This window comes from Zerene cesonia, chromosome 19, assembly GCF_012273895.1.
Source record: "Zerene cesonia ecotype Mississippi chromosome 19, Zerene_cesonia_1.1, whole genome shotgun sequence".
NCBI lineage: Eukaryota > Metazoa > Arthropoda > Insecta > Lepidoptera > Pieridae > Zerene > Zerene cesonia.
Genome location: NC_052120.1, coordinates 3,857,960 through 3,877,253, shown reverse-complemented (window position 1 = coordinate 3,877,253; position 19,294 = coordinate 3,857,960). Strand labels below are relative to the sequence as shown.

Sequence of the window (19,294 nt, the reverse complement as noted above, 5' to 3'; positions counted from 1 at the left end):
ATCTATGATAATAATATATAGAGGTAAAAAAAATATTTTAATTTGTATGTAAGTATTTTTTATTGTTTATTTAGGGTCGCTTTAAAACATTAATGATCAAATACTTAAAAAAGCATGTCAATTTTACCAATGAAATAGAGCTTATTTGTATATGAAATATGATTGTAATGTGTTCACAAATATCTACTCGTCCGATTTCAAAATTGATTCACCATTAAAAAGCTGGAACTTCACTTAATGATATTATATATGTACGGGCGAAGCCAGGGTGAGCAGCGATTTATGAATAAAACCTTGTTTGAGTTCACTAAGATTAATCTAACCTTAAAATAGTTGTAATCTTAATTAATACGGTGTATGATAGTTGTAGATTAATCATTAATTTAAACGTTATTAAATTACACTTAACTCCTAGAGCACAACACTATAGCTTATGAAAAAGTGTATCGTCATTATATAAAAAAGCATGATAATTTACAGTTAAAAGTCATTTACATTTAAATGAGACGATAGGTTGCACACCTACACGAAACACACTAATTGGCAATTACAGTTTCAAAATAACAATTTAACTGCGAATTTTTCGAATCGAAAACGATAATTCTAATAAATATTAATTTGTAAATATATTTCTCATACATTTAGTTTTTGAAATAAGTGTTCGAAGTACTATAATTTTAGAAACATCAAGATTATGTTATTCACACAAAATCGGCGTGAAATATTAGCTGCTGTGTTTCATGAGTGCGGGATCCGAGTCTTTTTCCTCATGCTTTCCAGTCCATTCCTATATTTCCGACGTCAGTTCTATCCTTAATACCCCTTAAAAGTGGGCCACGCATTTGCAGCGACTTTACCTCTACAAATCTTCATGGGCGTTAGAGATCGCTCACCATCAAGCAAACCAATAGTTCGCTTGCCCTCTTTTTATTTCAAAGAAAGTACGTTTATTTTGGTGATAATTAATTCCCTGCAATGTTTTCTTGTAGTTTTCTTTTAAATATTATTTTCATTTGCTACTCATTTCGAAATATCTTTTTATATATATACTGACCTTTAAGAGCGACATTTATATAAACTCGCATGTAGAGACTTCCGTTTTCAAAACACAATTTTTTTAAAAGGCAATATATAGTCATATGTATACCTAACACAACTTTAAACGGTTATTGGTATACAGCGAACTTCACAAAACCCATAGATAAAAATTTTTTATTCTTGGCCGCTTTTATTAAAACACTTTAATTTAAAAAGGTTTTTCTTGTTTATGAAACAAATTTATGAATTTTACTAACTACCCGCCGATTTATCAAAATGTTTCTTTTGAAATTATTGAAATGACTAATTTCGTTCATTCCACTCCTTTCATTCTGCAGTAAAGCTCTTTCGCCCTTATTATCATTTCAATCTTAATTATCTACAATACAGAAAGTTATAAATAATATACCTATGGTAAAGTATAATTGGGAGATATGCAGGACTGTTAAGATAGTGAAGTTTGCAAGAACGAATATCATCCAAACATTAATCTATAGATACTAAGGTAGTATCAAGCTGAATTTTGTTTATTCCTTTGAATGCGCTAATTACTGGACTAACTACTGGACCAATTTCAAAAACTCTTTTGCCGTTGGATGTGTAGTATCCCTGAGTACTTTAGGCCTGAGTGATATTATCGAGACCCCCCGAGGTCGCGACACACAGCTGAAAACTGCTATAGACTTTATGCATACGTACTACATACCCGGGCGCAGTTCATTCTATATACCGATTTATCTGCCTGTATTTCTATGTCATACGTGCAGTGGAATCCACCTGAGAATCGTATAAATAAGAGGAACTTGGAGAACCTTGGAGGACGATCGTACTAGGTACTTAGTAAATTTCAATCATATTACATTATTATCATTTCATTTACTTATTAGACACACAATAATGAATTATTAAATAAAAGTATTATTAAACTATTAAAGCTCTTTATCTAAAGACATTATAAAATATAATTCAAAACTTTAAAATCGCAAAGACGAACTTTTAAAGCGAGCCATTTGTGATAACAAAAGAAACAAACTGAGTACATCAAGCGTGGTTGAAGACATTAATGTTGTTTTAAGGCGAAGAGCTTCCAAAAGTTGGTAGATTGGATGTACTTTGTTTAATTGTTGCTAAGATAACCTTACGTAAACTAAAGTCTTAACATAAGAGTGGCTTTCGTCGTTTCTGTGTGAAAAAAACTATTATGGCATTAATCTTAAATGGTTTGGTTAAAGGAATATAAAAAAAAACGAATATTACATATTTTATAGTAAGTCTTAAAGTTATTATAACTAAACAAAAAAAAGAAACCGGAATTATTGTAGTTTTAAGTATCAATATTATTAATTCAAACTACATCTGATTTTATTTATTCAAATCTTTTTTTATAAAATACCTAACATATTAGGGAAATATAATTTAACCAGACGTTTCGTACACTATGTATCGAGTATCGTAGGCATAATCAATCTTTTCGGGACCTTGCGTATTTCGCTATAAATGTCTAATACCTATACATTTTATTTTATATTTATATACATTTATTTTGCATGCGAAAGTTATGGATTAATATTAATATTAGTTTCGATTAAGATAACGTATTACTACTGAACAGGTTTTTACAAAACTTGAGATGTTTGTACATTAAAGTACACATATTTTTAATGATCTCTATGCTCTTGTCCGAGATTTTATCCAGGTACGCTAAAGAGAAAACGTAGCGTATAAAATAATATCGCTATAAATTAAGACATATGGTAGAAGGTAAGCTGGTACATAATTCCATGGGTAGGTATATACCTCTATGTTGTGATGTTAATATATTGGCTTGAGGAATAAAATTTGAAGCTATTCAATTTAAGAATAACATATGCGCATCATAATATAAAGAAATATTGAAAGTAATATTAATTTTTTTCTCTACTAATTTTCCGCGGCTTTGTCCGCGTAGCCAAAGGAATTTCCCCCGAGAATGACATGTCACTGTCTACCCTCCTGTCTCCTGACAATTAAACTATATAATATCACAGCTCCGTTTCGACATGAAAGAAGGACACACAAACAGACATACTTTCGCATTAAGTATAATAGAAAAGTTAACATAGATGTAAAACTCCAACCAATCAATTGACGCTAATATAAAAATAACGATCTGTATTTACAAAACGTTGATTATACGAAAGTAATATAAATCCTTCGAAGAATGATGACACACGCTGAAAAAAACAAAAAATCGTTCGGAACGTGTACATATATATTTTTTCATTTAATAAAAATATTAACATAAATAAAGAAGTCGTTCTTACAGTAAAAAACATATGACACATACATACGCTTTAAATATTTGGTTTTTATTAAACATTTACCGGCCATAAAAAACCTACTGTGGTATATTTAACTAAACGCTTGCTGAAACTTTCAATTGATATAAAGTAAATCTAAATTGGAAGCTATTATACTCAATAATATCTCTCTCACACTGTTCATTGTTCCCACAAATACTAACGTCTTCCTGTTTAACGCAATAAAACTTTATAGTTTACTATCAGATATTAATCTTTGTTATGATTGGCATTTTATATTATTCAGAATCTATATATACATATGGTAAAACTGCAAGCCTATTTCTGAATGTATCATTATAAAAATGAGTAGTTATCCTAAGCAATATGGATATTTTATAGACCCAAAAACAATGGTTAGTATTTTTTTCTATGTGTCTGTTCGTATGTACGTCAATCACGTAAAAACCATTGGGAGGATTTTGACAAAATTTTATATCATGATAGAAAACATTAGGTTATTTTTTTTTGTGGTAACTATTGTATAATTTACATGTAACATTTAACCGATAAAAAATAAATACATAAATAAATACTATGCCTCTTCGTCAAAAATCCACAAAGTACAAAATTCTGTAATCCATGCGAAACTGCGGGCGAAAAGCTCATCTACTATTAAATTTAGTGATCAAGAGAGTAATAGGAATATCTTAAACAATTAATTAATGGTAACTGATAAGCGCTGCCACCGCCCATAAACATTCGTAGAGGCCTTACGACTCTTCAAACGAATTGCCAACTTTTGAAGAACTAGGCCTCCCACTCACGGTAAATATACAGAACTAACCAGGACACGCATTGTAGAATGTTGACTTCAGCGAGTACAATTTACTAAATCAAAAGAAATGAGGTTACCTCCAATTAACGAACCTTTACGATAAATTCTGTATTTTGATTAAAATATTATAAATTTTTTAATTTTTAGTTTTATAACATTGAAATGCTTTATAAATTAGAAATTTTGAAAGAATAGAAAAATTTGATCACGAGGCAGGATTCGAACCTGCGTATCTTGCCTAACCGTAGCAACGCCTAGCCTCTCGCCTAACAAAGGCCGCGTTCCATCGATACAATATTGTAATCATTGAAATAATGTTTCGTATTGGTTGTGATGGTTCTTAATCATCTCAATAGATGGCGTGGGGTGCCCCTTAGGCACATGAAACCGAAGGAATAGAAGAAATTTGATTACTGTGGCAGGATCACGGGTGGCCGAGAGGCTAGGCGTTGCTACGGTTAGGCAAGATACGCAGGTTCGAATCCTGCCTCGTGATCAAATTTTTCTATTCTTTCAAAATTTCTAAAATATTATATTCTCGTGTAGGTATTGCATCAAGATATTTTGATTTATGGGTTGTAATATTTCTTTACGTAAATAACTTTTATAAAATATGTGAAGCCTTATTAGTTTAAATACAGTTTCCTGATACATATATAAATATGTGCCGATTTGTTGTTATAATTATAACAACATACCCGTTTAGAAATTAGAGACCAGTCTCCCCGTGACCACGCTCGCTGTCTCGCTGTAAAGTGTTCGAAACGTCGGGTTAATAATATAATGAATAAATCGCGTTTAAAAAAATCCGTTAAAAAGTTTTTAATTTCTAAATGTATAATACTCGCGTAAAATCAAACACAAGAAAATACAACATACCCGTTTTAAAAATAAGCATTCCTCTTGATTTTGTGGGGATTATATTTGCGTCTGCAGAATATGCAACTCCGGAGAGGGATTATACCATTAAGACTCCGTAAAACTTACAAGTCGGAGGAGAAAGTAATAACATCACTTCTATCATAAAATTAGAGAAACAATATGTCCTTGCTTAGATTGTTCTATAAAAACGTACCTGCCTAAAGCAATACGATGTTTGTTATTAAAAAAATCGTTTTGTTCATTTTGGTTGAATATAACGGAATAGTTTCAAAAATATTTCTAGTATTTGGTACGTCGAAAACCTTAAAGTTTAAACTGAAGTGTATGTTTTGTCAGAAAATTTTAAATTCCGTTATTATGGTAGAGTTGCACGAAATGCATTTGCACTTAAATATATCAGCATTTTTTCTTAATAATACTCTGTATAAGAATATCATATTATTTTATTTTTAATTGGTTTTCTCCTAGCACTTCTGATTCATGAGCTATTCGTTTATATCAATTGGGCACAGTCAGTTTAATAGCAATTTCAATGAATTTTAATCGAATTTTCGTCTTGATAAATAAATAAAATTAATTCGACAGCCAGACAAAAGGCTAAGGGCTTAGGTAAATTTTATAGAATTCGTGTAACTAGGCCTTTTAAAAATATATTGTTACAAATACATCTTATTGTATTATCTAATTAAGAAAAAAAACTTTTTAAGAGTACATGTGTAAGAATATCTTACACACTTTTTAAAAATTGTACTTGAATAATTTGTGAGTAACATTGGTAATTATTTTATATAATAAATAAATATATATATATATATATACATATATATATATACTCTTTATGCTCTTCCCTACTCCCATCCTCTATTTTAACTTCTCTCAGTGCAACCGGTTGTCTGGAAGAAATCGCTAGACTGCCATTTGTAATAATGTCACCTAGGATAAGTCTCAATTTGTAATAATAATTTATATTAATTTCAAAAATAAATAAATAAATTATTACTTCGAAAAACCGTTTTGTGTTTTCTGCCAACTTGAATTTGCAAAGACATATTGCTTAAAAACTGTATTTATTCTTCTAGTTTATTTTTCGTTTGATACTCATATTAAGGAAGTTGTGATGTGGATAAAAAAGGAGTTTTTAATTTAATCAGTCATTTTATAGTGGCTGCCATCTTTAACCAATTTTCATTACAATAGCTAAAAACCATCGAAAAGAAAATGGCTTTCGAATGAAAAAAATCGCATCGAAATCGTCCATGCGTTTGAGAGTTACAACTTCACAGATACACATACATACACACATCAAGGTCAAACTTATAACACGTTGCGTTTGCACCGGAGGTTAAAATCAAACATTTAAATACAAATTATTATCCAAATTTATTAACCGTAAAAAACATATTTTATATTATGCGGCGAAGTACCTACAAATCTTCTAAAAAATAAATATAATCTTTGAGAATTGATAATAACCATCAATTTATTGTACACTAGCTGCGCCCCGCGGTTTCACCCGCGTAAGTCCGTATCCCGTAGGAGTATCGGGATAAAAAGTGGCCTATATGTTATTCCAGTTGTCCAGCTGTTTACGTACCAAATTTCATTGCAATTGATTCAATAGTTTTTGTGTGAAAGAGCAAAAAACACACGCACATCCTTACAAATTTACGCATTTATAATATTAGTAGGTTAGGATTACAAATGTTAATGAGAATCCCAACTATATGGAAAAACTATAATCACGATTTTTTATCAAAACAGTTTTTAATTAAAATTTAAACTGACTATATTTGACCCATAGTCTGTGGTTTTTTATAGAAAAAACATAGGTAGGTACTTTGCATATTTATTATAGGTTATTATAATACACAAATGAATAGTTAAAAGTTAAAAGTTAAGTTTGTTAGATGATATTTAATTGATTGCTTGATTGATTGGTTACTTGAATGCGCTAATCAGACACTATTAGATGAATAATAAAAGAAGAAAACGCGAATGTCAACTTTTAGTTACATTGTGGTGGTATCTTGACGATCTTGCATTTTATAATCAAGGAATGGAATGAACAACGAATGAATCCAATTTTTTGCGGGTGTCATTTTGTTTCTTTATATAGCCTATGTCACTACTTCATTTATGATATTTAGGTACAACGTTAAGTATTATTTTATCTGTGGTACAAGCTTCATATCTAAATTTTCGTCGAACGTGTGGAACGAAAGCGAACTGAAGAAATGGTTTCATGCCATGTATTATATGAAAAAAAATAAAGTTCCGAAATGTAAATATCTGCTCACTCGCCGCGGCCTCGTCCGGGTTGACTGTTGTAAGGTTTGCAAATTTTTAAGTTATTATCCTATCCAAGCGGGCAAATCGACCAAACCATAAATCATTAATATCCGTTCAACCGTCCTTGAGTGTAGACTTATACTACATTTTTATTTTTATATTTACGAATATGCTCATATTTTTCTATAACATAAGTTCTTACACATTATTAATACAGGATATTAGCCACTTTGCCTCACAGACGTCGTACGTGTGAAATTATGTTCTCGTCAAAAACCCTGAAATTTTGCCTTATATACGTGAATCGATCATATTACAATATTCCAACATAATAGGACCCAGCCGCTTTGAGCTTCACTCAGAAAACGTAGAGTGAAAACATATTAATAATTGTTGGTGACTATTTATTCGATAAACTTTCATTACATGAAAACCAACGATAAATTAAGTTACCACATTTAATTATGTGAGGTGACACTTCAATTTACGGATATCTGAGTTAAGACCTCTTCGGAAGGCATCAAAGTTTCAACTCTTAGAGCTCTCCCTCTATGAGACGTCATCGTGACGTCGCCGACGCTGCAGGCCACCTCTGATATCTGAAGGCCCAATATCAAATAAATGATGCGAATATGCTCTTAATATATATAGTAGATTCTGGTGGATTTATAAGTGTAACTAGTGGTCCGCCCCGACTTCGCCCATGTTTAATATATGTCCTATAGCACTCGGGGATATTTAAATCGGTCCAGCATTTTCTGAGATTGGCGCATTCAAACAAACAAACCGACAATGTCTTCAGCTTCATAAAATAATTAGTCATAGGTTTTATCTATACTATTCTCCCATCGTATGTACGAAACGTAAAGTACGGTAAACTCTTCCAATAGAGTGACCTAATTCTTTTCGACCATCTTCTGCAAGCCCGCGCGTGCACAGTTCCAAACTTATTCCTTGCAAGTTTATCTAGTCAATTACGATGGATAGCGCTTAGCGGTGGTTCATAAATTGAATAAAAGATTGAGCTTCTCCAATCGCACGAACTTTCAGTTAGTACAGAAAAAGATAACTTACTAGACAAGTAATCCGTAAAAAAACTTACAAAAATATAACAAATATAACAATTGGTCAACGAGAAACAATGAATTGAAATACCTTTCCCTAAACCGCAGCGACTTTATTGAAAAGTAACTGAAATGTCTAATGGAATCTTTGATATAATATACTGTCTAAGAATTGCCACTAATACTAACCTACGTTATCATAAAACGAAGAAAAAGGAATACGTATTTAGATTAGTAGTAATTTTATTGCCATAAATCAAAAATGCTTTTAGATACTTTGTGGCCCAGATATAAAAAAAAAGTCCCTTCAATGATTTTAAGGATTAGGATGAAGGCAAAGTGAAAGCCTTTGGGAATTTCTGATAAATATTATTTGAATATATAACCCGACCCATTTATTTAAAGCAAAATGTCAATTTGGGAATAACAATATTCTGAAGTAGTATTGTATATATATGTACGACATATATGATATGCATTTTGCATACTTCATATAGCAGAGTATTTTTTTAATAATTTAGATAGTAAATGCATGCACGTAGAAGGTTACTTGAATATGATTAAAATAAATGTTTTATGAGAAATTTTGAGAGAATAGAAAAAATTTGATCACGAGGCAGGATTCGAACCTGCGTATCTTGCCTAACCGTAGCAACGCCTAGCCTCTCGGCCACCCGTGATCCTGCCACAGTAATCGAATTTCTTCTACTCTTTCGGTTTCATGTGCCTAAGGGGCACCCCACGCCATCTATTGAGATGATTAAGAACCATCACAACCAATACGAAACATTATTTCAATGATTACAATATGTATCGATGGAACGCGGCCTTTGTTAAATTTAATTTTTAGTTTTATAGCATTGAAATGCTTTATAAATGAGAAATTATTCATTAAGCATTTCAATGCTATAAAACTAAAAATTAAAATAAATGTTTTATTTAAAATTCATTATTAGTATAGGTCAATTGTACGATTGTTTTACTTTTGATTATATAAGTTTTTATTTAGCACAAAGAGAACATGAATCAATTTTGTTCAAACGACGGAGTTATGGGGAAGTGACAATTTGACTTTAGCGATATACTTTATCAAAATTATAAAATATACCAATGCGAATTAAAGGAACGAAGTATATAGAGAGATACGGAGAAAATAGAGATTCATGCTAACAAGGTTTTTTTAGTGTAGGATTGCTGGTAGCCCAAGGGAGATTATAAAACTTAATGGTACTCTAAAAAGGATTGTCAAGGGATTGATGAAAACGACGCTGTTAGTATATACTTAGTATATACTAGTTAGTATACAGCTAAGTACAGTTAATTTCTATGTATATTTATATACTTCTTTTAAAAAAATATAATCATAAAAGGTACATTTAAATAGTATGTCTGTCGCATTTCAATGTTTGTATGTCGCATTCCTTAAAAAAGTTTCATTAAATCTTGTTTTCAATTGGATTGGATTTTTCTTTAGTTGGATATTCATTGTTTCATCAATTAATCTAATTCGGAAGTGTATTCCTGTGTTTCTAATTTCATTGCCATTGTTCTTAATGAATTCAGGCATCTAATCACAAAAGCTCAATTAGGAGAGCAATCTTACTGTCTTAAAGTCTACAACTACTTAGGTCTAGAGGTCTCGGTTTAGCGTTCACGTTCGGAGCAAACACGTACGTAAAGTGCACGTGCTTTCAATAATTCCTCGTAGAAAGTCATGACAGCGAACACTCGATTCTATCTTTATTGCGTTTATTACATTTAGATTAATTATTTAATTACATGGACTTAGGGAGCAAGGCCAGGTTTGTCTAATTTTTTTTTTACAGTCGGCAATGGAGCTGGTGGGTCGCCTGATGATAAGCGCTACCACCGCCCATGAACATTTGGAGAGGCATAAGGTCCATTGCAGACCTTACGCCTCTACAAATGGATTTTTACGACTTTATGGGAAGGGATTAAGAAAGGATTGGCGATAGGAATAAAAGAAAGGACTGGGAAGGGTAAGGAAAAGTATATGGGCCTCCGGCTACCCCACTCACCGAACGAAACACAGCAGAATGCTATTTCACGCCGGTCTTCTGTGGGGGTGTGGTACTTCCCCAGTGCGAGCTGGCCCAATTCGTGCCGAAGCGTGCTCGACTACCACATACAAATTGCGAAAGATCGAATAACTTCTTCATCTTTTCGCCCCTTAAATTTAGTCTAAATGATAATAATATTTCATAACAATGTTTCTCGCCGGTTTCCTTACGTCACATTCGCTGGCACTTTGTGTCGTTAAAATAAATGAGAAATAAATTTTCTTTACTATAAAATAATTTTATTATATCTCTCTCTTTAGTATATTTTATTTAAATGTCGTTAAGGAGTTCCCTTTGATACCTCAAACACGAGAGTTGTGTTAAAAGCAACCCATGATTTAATTTCAATGAAACATGTAAATATTTCGATTAAATTTTTCTTCAAAAACCTGATTAAGGCAATGGTAAAAACACTGCGATAATATTTAAGGGGTGATTTATTATCCTTTTGATAAACAACAACTATTGTTTTTTGTCATTCGCATCACCACATCTCAAAGTTATATTCAATACTTAATCGGCCATATTTGCAATTTAAAAATTAAATACACAGTAACGGTACTATTTGTCTGTAGGTTAATAAATAATGTATTGCATTTTTAGTCGAAGCAAAAACGAAATGTCATGATTAAAATGAAATTTGGAATGCTAAAATGTGATTGTTTTCGTTATAATAGAAATAACTACTAATTCTTATTTAGGTTTAATAAACACCCATGTTGAGAATATGAGTTACACATTTACACGATAAATTCAATAGCCAATAATAAGAGCGCATCCAGACAATTTCTGTACATTAAATATTTTCCATAAAGAGTATATCCTGACCAATGGATTGGGAAGTAAATTTTTAGTTATTGTCTTAAATTTATTACACATTTAATGCAACGTTATATAAGATGTAAATATCTTCTGAAATAATATGAAGAACATCAAGCTAACTTTTAAGGATCTACCTAACGTCAGACAGGAGAATATAGAACCATACGAATCGAAAACCCATGAAGTTTATGTACATAAAAATCGCAAGGGGTTGAAACCCTAGATTTTGGGAACGGCGATTAGTTATGTATGTATATGAAAGTCGGGTTAGTTACGCCACTGCGCTTAAGAACGGGGAGACGAATTTGATAATTTTTTTTTTATTAGAAAAATAACTGAAAGAAATTGAAAAACTTGCGTTTACCCAGGCGGATCTAGGAGCAGCTAGTTTTTTGCAATATTTTTTCATTTATGGTCATATACAATCGCAAAAATCAATAGAAGGGTCAGTAGGGTTAAAAGCTTTAAATAAATGAAACTAAATCATAGCAACCACAGCTCAATTACAGAACTTAATTTTATAATAGGACTCGACAGTTAAATGTTGAAAACTTCATCTGAAACCTTATACATATTTAAGTTAGCTTCGTTTAGTTTTAGGATTTTGAGATATCTCTGATAATGTATTCGCATTAAAAATGTAAGTCGTAAAATATCAAATACATGTAAATATTTAAAATTTTAATTTTATAGTATTAAATTGCTTTTTATTAAAATAATTTAAATTTAAAGGCTTAACACTTAAAATTAAAATACAACAATAAACGCGTTAAGTCGATACAATATTGGACTCAGTGAAGTAATGTTTCAGATTGGTTGATATAGTTTATAAGTGTATAAGTGTATGGTTTATAGTATATGTATGGTTGAGATGGTCGTTAAACATATCAGTAGATGGCGCAGGTTGCCCCTTAGGCATAATATGAAACCGGGTTCGAAGCCTCATAATCGAGTTTTATGGATTTAAAATTTTTCTTGTTAAATATAGTTAGTACATAATATTATTTGGTATTGTTTTCTTGTAACAATGGATAATAAAACATTGGATAGTGATGAAACTTTAATAAATTGTTGTGCAATATCCTGCAGCTATATCTGAATTGGTGTGACTGTTTTATATAAGTTAAGGTACTAAAAATAAACTTGGAGTGTCTATTTGTAGGTAACATTTAACTAGCCGCTGTTTACTAAATGTCTTTAGTTGTATACGGTACAATATTTAGAGTTATTGTTTGCCTGTCTATCTTTATGTCTGTTTGTTCCAGCTATAATCTGAAACAATTAACAGATTCTGACACGGCTTTCACGGACACATAGCTGATGTTATAATTTAGGCTACTTTTTAAACTGATATTGCCATAGGAACATTAGAATTAATAGGGGGCTAAACATTTACACGGGCGAAAGCGCGGCTCGCATCTACTATTAAATATAAATGGTACAAAATAAGACAGCAATGCATTGTAATTGGTATGATCCAAAAGAAAAAGGTTCAGTATTGCATTACAGCAGTTATATATCTGTAAAAGAATTTTATAATAATACTGTTTCAAAAAACATACGTTGAGATAGAAGACTTTTACAATCTATAATTATGTAATAGATGTATGTATAAAATCGTGATAGAATACGTTTGAGTACCTCACCCAACTTGAATATAGTACAAACACCACTTTTATGTTTGAGTGTGCTCAGGAAACCTGAATCAATATAATATTATACGGAATTGACAGATATGCGAATAAGAATATGACCCTTGTTTACTTCCGTAGTCAACAACCATAAAAAATGGTATTTATTTTTTATTTCAACGCCATCTTTTTAATTTATTAATTCCACTCTTTAAATAGTCAGTTAAAACATTGTTAAATTTGGTATTATTGCAAATCTAAATTATAAGCTATATAAACACGATACACATCAATATTATAATTACCGAAACTAAACATTTGTTTTTAACGATTTATTACAAAACATTCCCATAGTGGTTTGGTGGGTACATTGCATAATATGCTAATGAAGCTTAATCGAAATCTGACCATTTAATCAGGTGTTTAAAATCTCCAACTATCTTATCTCAAAATCTTTAGTCTATGCTAAGAATATAAAGCTGCAGAGTTTGTTTGTGTGTTTATTTGAATGCTATCTCAGAAATTTCTTATTGGTTCAAATTGAATAATATGTTTTTTTTTTATTTATAGTCAGTTTACAAAGAAAGGCTATATAAGTCTATATTGCGTCATGTGGCTGAAGCGCAGCTAATAAATTATATTATATTATTAATAGAAACTTTTATATTAAAAATAATTTTTGAAAAAATAACGATAGTATCTACTTCTGGATTCTTTACTATTCAATACAGAGGAATTAATCGACATGCTATATATATAATAAAATAGGTTTTTAATACTTATTATTACTTGTTGCAATTGGTTAAAATACTTGTTTAATATCAATGTATAAATTGAAAAGCATTATTCATTTGCTAACTAATTCAGCTTGTCTTTAGCTAGCAAAGTTTACAATCATTATGTAAATATAAAAATTAAGCGTTACGTGTTTTTTATACCATTCCGATACGTTTAATTTTTCAAAACAAAAAAAGAATTTTAACGTGTATCGAGTTCATTTACCTATTGCTAAAATAAACTATTTCGATAGTGAGGTATCATATAATAAAATCATTATTTTATCATTATAATATTCTAATTACATTATAATTGCGCATAGTTTATCGCAAGCAAATTTACGCTATTTGACCACACATATTAAAAAAAATGTTTTTTGAGCAGTGTTGTTCTAAGTCTTCCAACAACGTTAGATTTAATCATTTAAATTTTTTCGACCCTGACGAAAAATATTATTACAATCGGTAACCAGAACATGCATACTTAACTAATTATTTCTGTTGTAGAAAAGGGGCCTAAAATTAAAAGATATTTGCAAAAAAAAACGGTAAAATTGCATACATTCCTATTTCTGTCTATAATTTTTATCAAACAAATATTATGATTTGCCACTTAATATACGAAATGCTAAATCTATCGTTACTTTCAAAAGTATGCTCTTTGAATATTATTCCTCTTTAAATGAGAGATGACATTATATATTCTAATTATATCATCTACATATACTGTTTATTTATCTTATCATACAAATTGAAATAATAATAATATGTATAGGTATATTGTTTTTTCTTACATGTTTTTATTTTATTAATATTGTATCTTATTACATCTATGTATTTGCTATGCTATATACTTATCTATATTAATTAAACTTATATCTATAGTATACACCACCTACCTTTACGCTTTCTATGTATTATTTCGTTGTTTTGGTTACCTGGAAGAGATGGCTCTGTAGCCATAAGGTCGCCTATTGTGCAACTTGTATTTTTAGTCTGTGCTTTTAAAATTTTTCCTATTGGTGTGTACAATAAAGTTTTATTCATTCATTCATTCATTCATTCATTACCTACTTGTGACGTCATTTTATTTGCCTAAGCCTAGTTTTGGCCCTCATCCGACAATAATAAAAAATTATTAATAAGGAGTTAAAAATAGATATGCTTCCGGTGGTCATCCTTAGTGGCTATCACTAAAATAATACTCTAATACTATTTGGTAAAGAATACCTATAACATCTGATTTTAGGTTAAAAAAAAAAATTGGGAATTACACACGGGCGGTTTTAGAAACCGTACGTTGGTCCGTAAACCAAACAGGCACTTTTTGTTGTTTAGTTCGCTCACACGACAGCAAACTAGCTGAGCCTGTGCGTGAAAACCTAAACCGTTCGGAGTCTTACCCTTTTAACCATCTTTAACTACATTTCCGATTGTCGGCAAGTGAGAGCATCGTTTAGGGATCGCAGATATTTTGTTAAATTTTAATCGTCTGCTATTTAATATTATAAAGAGGAAACATTTATGCATTTGTTACGTTTGCACACAAATACTACAATCGATTTCAAAATTCTTTCAACATGACAAAGCTGCATAGTCGCTGATGGACATGAGCTATGTGTAGTACCACCGGCGAAATCGGGGCGAACAGCAAGTATGATATAAAGACAATCTATTCAACTCCCATGTTAAAAACAGAATATTGGCACAAAGAAAAATTTACTTGCGAATTCACGCGCTATTTCTAGAAGAATGTAGCATTATCAAAGCCAAAATGACGCAGCTGGGGTATTTGAATAAATCAAATGATGTTACTTCTAAAGCGAAGAGCGGTTTTTGTTGGAACAATGCAAATTTGTCGCTTCAACAAGGCCAAATTTTCAGTAACACTTAAACAAATTGTTGTAATTGTTGTACTTACTAAAATCTGGTATAATGTTATAAACAATCGTGTCACATTTAATAAAATAGCACAGCTCAGATTACATTACTGAATGTGCATTTAACACCAATCATAAGTTTATATTCATAATTGACTATTAATTAATAAGAAAGTCAGTCGCTTCTAAAATTATATCCCAATAAATGACTGAGAACAGGACGGTTACGTTTAAAAGCTATTAAAAGATAAGGACGTGTATGTGAAATGAGGTGAAATAAAAAATAAATGATTTAAATAACAACAAAATCGCTGAATCATAACTATTTCTAACAAAAAAATTTTGAGGTTTACTTTGTATCATTACCTTTTGATTGAACTACATTGAATATCATCATCATGTATCGAAACTGGTCCTAGTTTTTGTAATTAATTTGAAAATCAAAATAGGTGGAACTACTGAATGGAGTTTATTTAATTTTTTCATCTTAATGTCAAACTAGCTGTGACCCGCGGTTGAAACCGCGTAAGTCCGGATCCCGTAGGAATATTGGTATAAAAAGTGCCTATGTGTTATTTCAGTTGTCCAGCTATCTACAAAGCAAAATAGTATTATTATTCACCAATAGATGTCAGGAAAAAAAACACGAATATGACTTTATTTCAGTTGTCCAGCTATCTACGAAGCAAAATAGTATTATTATTCACCAATAGATGTCAGGAAAAAAAAACACGAATAAAACACGAATATGACATTTTCTAAAAAAAAATCCTAGCTAGATCGATTTATCGCCCCCGAAAACCCCTATATACTAAATTTCATGAAAATCGTTGGAGCCGATTCCGAGATTTCAATTATATATATATATATATATATATATATATATATATATATATATATATATATATATATATATATATATATATATATATATATATATATATATATATATATATATACAAGAATTGCTCGTTTAAAGATATAATATAAGATAAATGTATCGCTTGTATCACTTACAAAAAGAAACAAATAAAGTCAAGTCGAAGCACGACAAACATATTATATGTTTAGTTTTTTAAGCAACGACTTTGACTTAATTTTTTAATTTTAATGCACTTAATATTATATATATTGTATTATTCAAATTTTAAATTATGCACAGGCACATTTTTTGCAATGTTTTATACGATCTGAACATTTTGACATATTGAACCATATAAGCAGTTAAGGAATTCGCTTGTCAGTGTTTCGGTTCCATCACTAGATCGACTCTTCATTAAAGTGTGGTGTTTTTTCTTAATGAAAGTAGTACATAGGTAATAAACAAACGCAGTAATCATCCCTACGAGTTCAGAAATACCTTCCTCAGAAGCTGGTTTTCGAACATGGCTCTTTTTTTCATCACCCTTGGAATTGTCCAAGAAAAAAAGAATCATCGAATCTGATCATAAATAACGAAGCGAACACGAAAATATACTATAGCCACATATAATATACTATAGTCACCGTAAATTTAAACGTCCTTAGATTATGTTATTTCTCGAGATATTGCAAATTGTCCAAAAATTGCGATAACATTTGCTTGCAATCCAAGGCATTATTCGTCGTTAGACTACAATCCGAATTTATTGCAGTATGAATTATTTTTCCCAAACGTGTGTAAGATACAGGCTGTGAGGGGACCGGAGAAAGCTCCTATGTCTGCGTAGTCACTACATAGTATAAAGGAAAGTCGCTTCCTTCGCTGTAGCTATGTATGTATGTATGCTTAGGTCTTTAAAACTACACAACGAATCCTGATGTTTTTTTTTAATCGATAAAGTGAGTCTAGAGGAAGGTTTATATGTATAATAACATCTAAACTATTCCGAATTTCACGCTTGCGAAGCCACGGGCATAAGCTAGTTTTCAAACAAACCAAACCTATCGGTTTAACATTAATAGATTATATATAATCCAGCGAAAAACAATACATTTAATTGTTGTTGGAGACACTTGTTGCTGCTTTTATTTGTAATCTTCTGATCATAATTATAATTATGAAAAAAATGCGTTTTAAGCACGTAGTATATATAACTACATATAGTTTAAATTACCAAAGCCATTCATTTACATAATTTATACAATGCGAACACCTATCAAAGTTTAATATATTACAAAACAAGTCCATGAACTACTAGAATAAAAATTAAAAATCTTAATTCTATATAATCTCTGTAGCTGTTGCTATGAATATGAATAATTATTTTATAAGAGATAGTTTATATATAAGAGATAGTTTGACATCCGACAAAGGACATAGGTTTTTGTCCTGGTAATTCTACGGGAACGGGATCTAGGTATGTTCGGAAAACTACTTTATACATAATATTTACTCCATGCATTCATTATTTAATTTAAGACAGTGATTAATAGTCTTTTATTTTTTATTTTCATATTTTATAAAATGTTCTATGTATCAATGGTCACATCCAAAATTAAAAATATTTTTTTATTATCATTAAAAAAAATATTATGGGTATAATAATTTTATCTAATTATAAATTCAAACGTTTTTTATTATTAATAAATTTATGATTAAGTTTAGTCCCGCAAACTTTAAAACATTTTTTTAACATAGCATATAAAAATACAACCTATGAATTGTTTATATTTCACTGACCTTGAATTATGAATCCTGTATTTCGTTGTATTTAAACTCACTACAATTTATTAAACTGCACAGAAACATAAAACAATTCACATTTTAACAGTATTTATCAAAAACGTAAAGTGTAGAGAGACAATCAGCGCACCGGCGTGTCGGCCTAAAGTCTGCCTTATACTAAGAGCCGCACCGTAAACATCGCACAGGTTTTTAGTGTTTCCTATACATTTTTGAGATTTAAATATGGTAATGTATAAAACATTAAAATGCGCAAATAATCATGAATTATATGAATACTGCTCATAATTTGTGAGGATAATTATGTTTATTATGTGAGAATTTAACGCAAATAAAATCTAACAGGTAGGTACAGGCAGGCACAACTCGATTAAAACTTATTAAACAAGCACTTATTATGATTACCAAATTAAATTAGAAAAAGGGTTTTAACAAAATGCGCATTATTTATCGCAGATAATTAATAACAGAATTGCTGCTTTTTTTAATAAATTCATTTATGAAATGATGTGTTTTTGTTAAAATAAACGTTTGTATTAATATATTGATATAAGGGTAATACAAAGTAAGCTTTGTTTTGAAAAAGTAAGTATTGGGAAGTTCAACTTGGACTTTCTTTACTATACCTATATCTCTACAACTGTAATTTTTTTTGACTTCAATTAATGAGTTACTTTCATTAGCTTAACAATAAATATATTTTGAATGAACGCTTAATCTTTAAAAGATAGTATTTTATGAAATTATTATAACAAAATTTAGAACTATTCATGGCCTACGTTAGACAACTCCACTAATAAAAAATCCTGTGTGGTAAAAAAATCTACTTACTAGATTTCTATCAGTTTGTTACGATATGTGCATCAATTGTACTCTATATTATAGTATTATGGTATCTGTAATATTATATAATACCTTTAAATAAGCAATTCTTGTGTGTGTGCTAAATGAGCGTATTGTATATTATATAAAGAAATCGTATATCGTTTGTTATGAATAGACCTTACGATGCAATATTTTAATATTATGTATCTATGAGATGTAAGACT

At 30.4% G+C, this 19,294-nt stretch overlaps 1 protein-coding gene across 2 annotated transcripts in view; it reads right to left on the bottom strand.

Moving 5' to 3' along the window:
- LOC119834693 (pyrokinin-1 receptor-like) overlaps window positions 1–18,399 on the bottom strand; it is a 47,023-nt gene extending 28,624 nt beyond the window's left edge. For both annotated transcript variants that reach the window (XM_038359141.1, XM_038359142.1), the window contains exon 1: window positions 18,243–18,399. The gene's annotated coding sequence lies outside the window, so the exon portion shown is untranslated. The remainder of the gene's footprint in view (window positions 1–18,242) is intronic.
- Between the last annotated feature and the right edge of the window lie 895 nt (window positions 18,400–19,294).